Here is a 6000-nt window from a genome sequence, read left to right as displayed (position 1 = left end):
AAGGTAACGTCAGCACCGGGTGCTGAGGAGGGAGCACCACAGCTGACCGTCAGGCAGCCTCACCACACGGGCAAGGCTTTTCTTTCGGAGGCTTCCCTGCCGTCTCCAGGGCCAAGAGGGGTCCCAGCATTTCCCTGTTCCCAGAAGGGCAAACCTCCCCGCACAGCCTCTTCACCACAACACCTGTAGGTAGGGAAGAAGAAACAGGCGGGTAGAGGGCGAGGGGCAGTTGCCTGAAGCGGGGGGCAGAAGCAGGCGCTGCAGCCGAAGGTTCTAGCAGTGGGCGGGGCCAGGCGCTGAGGGGGCGAAAAGGCGGGAACCGGCGGGCCGGGGTAGCTGCGCGGGGGGGGGATTGTTGTGAACCTGAGGCGAGTCTGGGCTGAGACCGTCGAAAGACAAAGCTGGCAGAGGTTTGTTTTCAGTCTTTTACTCAGGGGTTTTCTGGTCATGATGGTTGTCTTGGTGGGTGTCAGGAAATCTAGTTGTGCTGTCGTGGGGTGCTTGCTTGGAGGAGGAGATGCAGCGGGTGGTGCTGTTCGAAAGAGCGGGAGTGGGTTTGTGGGTTCTTCTGGGGCGCTTGCTGCTACTGTACCGTGCTACCATGGCTCAGGCTCCAGCTCTCTTTTGATCACTCTCAACACCTGCTATTCTCCCAGTCTTACATTGTATTAGTAAAAATTCCATAGCTGTTTTTTTCTGGTACTGTTCAGCTAGAGTTCACTCAGAGTGCGTCATGGAGCCCAAGAAAGAACTGGAAGAATCAAATCGGAGGGTAACATGGGTTGAAGAACTTGTTGAAGTGGGTGCTAACTTAAACTTTGTGTGTTTTGAATTCAGCTTGGCCGTGATGGTTTTGTGCTGTAGCTGTGTTTTGAGTACACTGTAAGCAGGTAGCTTCATCAGTGAATGCAGCTCCTCTGCTGATAGGTCTGGTTTCCCTGTTCTAATTATAAAGTGACTGTATAGCATGGTGGTGTATAAATTAAAAAAAGAGAAGCTGTCAGATTTTCTTATGGATCTAAGTAATCAGATGCTAAATATACACTAGTTGAAGTGGGTGCTAACTTAAACTTTGTGTGTTTTGAATTCAGCTTGGCCGTGATGGTTTTGTGCTGTAGCTGTGTTTTGAGTACACTGTAAGCAGGTAGCTTCATCAGTGAATGCAGCTCCTCTGCTGATAGGTCTGGTTTCCCTGTTCTAATTAAGTGACTGTAGAGTATGGTGGTGTATAAATTAAAAAAAGACAAGCTGCCAGATTTTCTTACGGATCTAAGTAATCAGATGCTAAGTATACACTAAATTTCAGTGGATTCTGTGTACCTTAATCCTCTAATCTTTGAACGTTGCAGCCAAAGGTGTTTTTCAGATCATTCTATGTAACTAGTTCCTTGGGTCTTTTTCTGTTTTGTTTGTTTGGACAATGTTATTGTTCTTAAAACTACTATTCTGGAGAAGTTGTCATTTAGTGAGTAGATAGTTCTCTTTCTGAGTAAAATCCACAGGATGTAGGAATCTTTGTCACTTCACCCCTGTTAACTTTTTTCACCAAAAGTGAAAGATGGATAAAAATCTGAAAGATAAATAGATTGTCCAGTGTTTTGTGGAAATCAATGGCTTTGCAGAGCCTCGAAAGGAATGTGAGGAAAATGCTATGTGTGCTGTTTAGTGATAGCTGATTAGCCGGGCAGCCTGCACAGAACTCTTAAGTGTAACCTGTATCCATCCTCTCCTTTCTGGACTTATAGGGAACATGGAGAAAATTTGGATTGTTACAGTGGTGATTTAGAAGACAAAGGTTGCAGATCTGTTTGGATTCAGGCATAGTCAGTCTCGCTGCTTTTATAACAATGTTTTTTGACTGTTATTAAACAGTTTGTTTAGGAGTATCTGAAGCTGGGTGATATGATAAAAGAATAATACAGTTTTTCCATATTGCCATCTTAGCGCAAGGAGGGCATTGTACATGAGCCTTATCATGTTGAAACTTTTGAAACCTTGATGAAGTTGATAGAGATGTCAGGTCTTCCAAAAAAATCAGAGAAGGAAGTTGTGATGTGCATATAGCCATTTTCCTAAAAAAGAAACCAAAATGCATAATCGGATTAATATACTTACTTACTTACTGTTTCCCCATCTGGAAACAGATTGAAATCTTTGCCAATCTGGAAGCCTTATGATTATCTGGACAGAAATTTAAAACTCAGTGATGCTTTTAGAGAAGGAGAATGATAACTCAGATGTCTTGCTTAGTACTTCAGTTTTCCTCTCAAGTTTGGGATGTTATGGGTTGCAATCATTATGGTGATTTTTTTGTGGTCCAGATAGAGATCCCAAAGAGTAGCATAAAAGGATAGTCTGATCTCCCTCTGAGCTGCGATCTCAGCTCACTGCCTCTTTAGCACTAGGTTAGCTTAAATGCCAATCTGGTAGATACACACAAAGAACATTATGGTTTTGTGCTTATTACAAAAGCGACATATTTACTATGAACTATTTGGGCCCTTGCAAGCTTCTGCTGTGGCTGCTAATGCTAACTCCAGTTACTTAGGTTGCCTGGCTAAGCTGTTTCCAGCATTGATTCTTTGAGCAGTATTACAGCATTCTGTACATTACCTCCCAGATGGACTGCACTGATTTTCCTGAAACAAGCAGTGGCAAATATTACTAAAAGTAGCAAATCTTTCTAGGTTTTTTTCTGGGTTGTTTTTTTTGTTTTGGTTTTTTTTTTTGGATGGTTAGCTGTTTTGGGTTTTTTTAGCGTGTTTTTGTCTTGTGGTTTGGGTGCAAAATGATGAATAATACTAAGGGGGAGGCAAAATTTTTTGAGCAATCAATAAAATCTTCATCAACAAATCAAGTTTTATTCTTACTGTGGCCATTAAAAACAGAAATAGTTGTGGGAGGAGATTTCTTCTGACTCATGACAGACCTGCTGTGTGGCTTTTTGTGTGATTTATAGTACTGCTTTATTTTGTTTTGTTTTTCCCAAAGGAAGGTGTTGGTTTTGTTGCCTGGTTCCGTATTTTGATACTGATTTTCCATAAAATTGTTTCTGAGATAGAGAACACATTTCTTTCAATGCTTTAAATACAGATTTGGATACAGAACTGGAGACATACTTATTTGTTTCATTTTAATGACAAATCTATCAGCTTGAAGGTTAGGCTATTTAAAAGAATGAATTGATCATACTGTAGCTTCCCTTAATTAAGCCATGTAGTGTGCTTTACCATTCAAAAGCTGGCGTGATGCAACCCTGTTCCTGCCTGGGCTGTGTTCATACAAGCCTAATGTAAACATAGTTAGAAGGATTCTGTTTGTTTGTTTTACAACATAGGTGTTTTTAAAATTTTGGTGATTTTTATTCTGAAAGAATACTAGGGGAAAAAAAAAAACAAGAAAAAAACAAACACAAATGAAAATCTATAAGAGTTACAGTTGGTTTGGGTTTTTTGTTGTGTGGTTTGTTTTTGAGGTTTTTTTTTTTTTGCTTTGAAATAGAAAGCTTAGAGTTAGGTATTCCTGTTTGGAGGAAAATCGTGCTTTTTGTCTGTGAGTGATTTTTAGATCATCTATTTTGTCAATCATACAGAGAACAGAAGGCGTTCTGACTAAAACAAGGTAAAATGTTGAGTGGAATTTTTAGTAGTCAAGCCAACTCATTTAAAGGTAGCTTGTTTCTGTATAGTGTACTGAAATGTATAGTGCCATAACTGTGGTATAACTCTGAGTCACTTCTGAAAGTGGGATTTAGTCACTCTGGTGTTCTGGAATGTTTTCATCATAAGTGCGTGCTGTGTTTCTAGTTACTGTATGATTAAGTGAAGGAACTTGTGGACATTTCAGAGTTCTGAGTGCAAAAAATCAACTGATCATTTAAGTCCTCACAGAGTAGAAGCAGCAGCAAACTTGCTTACTTTGCCAGACATACTGACTCATGGGGCTTTCAGTCAGCCAGTTGCTGAATGTCTGTGTTATCTGCAGAATATTTCCAGCTCTTAAGAACTTAATTACCTTCTATAAATTAATTTCAGATGCTTCTTTCCACATTGATTATGTTTGAATATGAGAGGGAGAGACATAATTTTTCCTAAAGCCAGCTGTTTAAATCAGAGGGAGGGAGCAGGTAATAAGACCCTGGAGTTTGTTAATGGGAGAGTGGTCCAGGAGTTTTGATGTGGGGATTTGGGGTTAGACCAGCGGTCGTCATCAGGTAGTGAGGGCGTTGGCATCTTGGATGCTGCAGCTGCATTTGACAATTTCAGAAAGTGAGGTTAGCGTCAGTGATTTGTAAGTAATGAGGGTGCTAGCTTGTAAATTCTTTCTCTGGTCAATGATAATTAGTGTCTTGCTGCTTCTCCTGCACCTCTTTGGTTTTCCTGCCTTCTCTAGAAGATTCTGTTTTCTATTCCTTTTGTTATGATAACTGGTTTACTATTCCTAAAATACTAATATTCCCAGAGTACCTTTGGATAAGTTGGATTTGTCTTAAACTGCTGCTGTTTCATCTTAAAAGTGAGTTTGCGTCTGCAGGCGTACTTGGGCTTCCCTTAGTTAAGCTGTTTAGAGGTGTTCTGTGCTGTCTCTTGAAGCACTGCATATTCTGAGCCTCGTCAAGCTGTGAGGTTCCTAAAATCTGTTGTCAAAGTTTGAGAGTTCCATGCACATCTCTCTGATGCAGAGGATGACTTAGGATGTATTCTTTGAATATTTAAATATTTTTTTTAAAATCAAAGCAGAAGAAAGTCCCAGACTATTACAAGATTTCTGAAGGGTTCACTCAAATTCCCCTTCCTCTTTTTACAGGGAAAAGAAGATGGTTCCCCAAGGTTCCTTTTCTTAGGGTTTTAACAAAGTCAATTACGTGTCTTTCCATTACTGCCTGCTATTTCTTCTTTTATCCATTTCAGTGTTATTTTATGACTAATGAACAGTCAGTTGACATAACATAGTAACATACACAAATTATGATCATTTCCAGCACTCTGAATCGGCAGCTATTTGCACAGAGCTAAATATGCTGGGTACGGCTTCAATTCTGCAAGTTAAATGACAATACACAGAGATTGAGAAAGTAAGAACCTGAAACACATGAAGTGTGTTGATACGTGATTGTTGTCATGCGTCAGTCACATTAGGTCAACAAATCTGCATGTTCCAGTTCTAGCAAAGTGGATCTCTTTTTCTTGCTTTATTTCTATTGTGTCATAGTGTGAAATCACAGACAATTACTTCTTTCATTTTTTTTCTCTATATGCCACTTTCAAAGGGAGAAGACTGTAGCACATCACTTCAAATAACAGGAAACGTTGGAGTCCCTACTTTCTTTTTGCTTTCTGACTCTGATGTTGCAGAGCTGAAACCAAACCACTGAACAGAATTTTTGCTGCCATTTCATTATAGTCATGATTATTTTTTTTTTACATTTTAATTTTGTATTCTTTATTTTTATATGTGTGAACGTGCATGTCTATCTGGTGATATAGTCACACCTTAAAAAATCCTGAGATAATAGGCTTTTTTTGCCCTTTTTATAACTTGGGCCTAGACTCCATTGCCACAAGAGAAAGGACTGGAAGAACTCTAACCTATTCAGTCACATCTATTATATTGTAAAATGTGGAAATGGGTAAAGTCATTTAGCTGATTCTCTTCCACCTAGGGATTACAAATACGAAAAATATTTTATATATTTAGAAAAATATAATCTTTAAATATATCCAGATTTCTCTAAGCAGCTGTAATTGTTTGGTGTGAACATAAATCTGCAATTGCTTGGAAACACAGACCTTCTGTTATCCAGATGCAGCTCAGCTGAATAAAACATACGCAGTTACATCGAGGAGTCCAGATTTCATGGTAGGCAAAATTCCCACTAAGGCTGTCAAAGGCAGTGTGCTTTAAGAAATTGTTTCTGCATTTCACTGGAAAGTTGGGTTCTGTTATGGCCTAGCAGCAGCTTTGGTGGGGGATTAGAATTTGATCAGTAAGCTCGGACTG

This window comes from Cariama cristata, unplaced genomic scaffold, assembly GCF_000690535.1.
Source record: "Cariama cristata isolate BGI_N322 unplaced genomic scaffold, ASM69053v1 scaffold10763, whole genome shotgun sequence".
Lineage (NCBI taxonomy): Eukaryota > Metazoa > Chordata > Aves > Cariamiformes > Cariamidae > Cariama > Cariama cristata.
The sequence above is the reverse complement of the archived record's forward strand: the minus strand, read 5'-3'. Positions refer to the sequence as shown.